The following is a 2,772-nucleotide window of genomic DNA, read 5'->3' on the forward strand; positions in this document are numbered from 1 at the left end:
AGAGAAAAGATAAACAGAAAAGCAAAGTTTTGCAGGTCTTGAGTGGGCGCAGATTTGCTTTGTGTCCCTGCGACACTGACAGGAAGAGCGTCTGAGAGCACCAGCTCAGCTACATAATAACTACAGGGTCGACTGGCTAAGAGTCGTCTTCAGATGTAAAAACAATATGCCTTAAAAAAAGAAGTGGAAAGCAAAACTGAGAAATGAACAGACAAAAGTCAAGGTTTGAAGTTTTAAACAAGCTAAACAAATGGAGGAAAGTTTACTTTATAGACTTTGGTTAAAGCAGATGAAAGCATGATGAGGTCATGAACAAGACGGCTTTCATGAGCTTTTCCCTATTCAAAACATTACTGTAAGTAAATTTATTTTATTGTTTAATTAAGCTCGTTATGTTGTCTAATATCAGACATATTTCTGATAGTTTGTCTTCATTCTTTATTTATTGTTTTGTGTCAAAAGTTGTATTTTTTACGTAATCAAAAAAACAAAACAGTTGTTTTATTTTTTGTAGCAATATTTGAAAATTTTTGTCCACAGCTGGTCAGTCCCAGTTAAATTAGATTTTTTGTCCTAGTTTCCCCCAAATTTCAACACATTTTGATGTTATTTGGAGTGCTGTCATCTGATACATTTTAGCAATTAATTAATCGGGACCTGTAATTAATTAATCTCTTAATCGCACTTTTTTAATGTAGTAATTGCTGTTAAATGCCTTATTTTGAGTTTTTTTTTTAATTACATTTGTGACATTATGGCATATCGCAATACAACTAAAAAGGGGGTTTTATAAAATGTTTTTTTTTTATTATTATTATTATTATAACAGACTTCTAACCTTTACTTTGACACCACCACAAGGTACTTCTTTCAATCTAATCAAGTAGAAAAAAAACATCAGGTCCAGAGGACTCTAATTTACCACATCTAAAAAAAAAAAAACGTAGAAACACTTCACTAACCAATCCAAAAACATTTTTGAACACAAACCTCTCAATAATGCCATAATTCAAAAGTTGATATACTGCTAGATTATTCCACTATTTATCTCAACAGCAAGACAGTAAAATAGACAAAAGTTATTTTACTGTTTGGTGAATTTGGTTATTTTGAAGACTGAGATGAAGCAAAAAAAAGAAATAGAGAAGAGAATTTAAGAAGGAACTGCAGAGGAATTGAGCTATTTAGACTTTAGTTCTTTAAAATTAAATCTTTCGTCCTCATCTGGACAAAACCAAGTGTTAGAAGATGAACTTTCCCTCTGAAAAGATGCTTTGTTTAGCAGATGATGTGACTGTTTTCATGAAAATGCAACAAACTGTTTTAAATAATCTGCTTTTTGTATAATTGATTTATTATTTATGTTATTCATAAATGACAGTGGTATGAGCGTGATAATGCTCTTCCAGGTGTGCATTATCACAGAAGTAACCATTTAATGCGAAAATGAAAAAAAAAAAACCCTAAAATTTCTGTAATTAATCAACCATGATTAACACAATAATTTGACAGTCCTAGTTATTTGTTGCTCTCCGTACCTATAAATAGTGGTGTAATTTAATGTCCAGACCAGTTATAGTTTTGTGAAGGATTCTTGCTAACATGCTTAAGACTGCAGTCACAAATCCCAGAATCTAGCTGCAAGTTTTTCAGTTAATTCAGCAGCTGTTCACGCAGCGGCGTTTGTAATCGGGAGGCAGCAGTCGCATTTTTACCTGTGGAGGTTTAACAGACAATTTTTCTCTACAGAGTTGACATCAGTCAGTTGCTGTCCAGTCAGAGAACTTTTCTTACCCTACAAGTGATGCTGCAAACGTCCATCTTCCAGAGCCGAGCATGTCGGTCACAGTAGTGAAAAAAACAGCTGATCCTGATGATTGACTCTAGTTTGGAGCTTCTACCAATCAGGTGCTTGACTGGCAGCAGCTGTGAACACTAAGTCCAACAAAGTACAAGTTTTCAAGATCAGTTAAATCCACAAATTATTCTTCCCTTTAATTTATAATAAAATAAATGTACCTCTCAGGAAGACAATATTATTTATTTTTTCTGTTTCCTGTCATCTTGTTGTAGTCACAGAGGCTGCTTACTTCACAGAACGCTTTTTTATTTTTATTTTTTGCTGTGCAGTAATAAATGTCATCCTTCACTGAAAGCAGGGTAATTTCCCAGTGAGAATAACAATTCATTTGTTTTATCTGCTAACTATTAATCACTAAAACTAGTCCAATAAGCCGTCTGCAATTATTCATTTCCAGAATATGAAGAGAGGAAAAATGGCTCCCGGGGTGAATGAATATATTTTAAAAAACTCTCTTCATGTGATGTCTGCAGGCTGTTTAATGAAAAACATGAAATATTTGGGAGCTTGGCTTCATTGGGGGAAAAAATAAGTTATTTAAGCTCCACATGCTCCTCAGACAGGTGGGATGTTAGTGTGAGTGAAATGCTGACTAAGAGTAAAAACACGCCGCCGACTTTGAAGGGATCTTTTTCAAACAAACGTGACTTAGAAATGTCATGACAAAAAATCTTCACCTTGGCAGAAAATTAGTTTTATGCCAAAATGAGGCCACAAAATCAAAGTAGAACTCATATCAGCCTAAAAAAAAAGTACTATATCATGCTTTTCTTAAGTCTTTGAGAGTAAACTATGTTCGTGTATATGATCATTTATTACCTTTGACTCAATGAAGAACAAATATTCATGATTTATGAGGAATTTTGGGGCTGTTTTCCACCCGCCTGTCGCTGCTTGTGGGTGCCGCCCAT

This window comes from Oryzias melastigma, linkage group LG15 (assembly GCF_002922805.2).
Source record: "Oryzias melastigma strain HK-1 linkage group LG15, ASM292280v2, whole genome shotgun sequence".
Taxonomy (NCBI): Eukaryota; Metazoa; Chordata; class Actinopteri; order Beloniformes; family Adrianichthyidae; genus Oryzias; species Oryzias melastigma.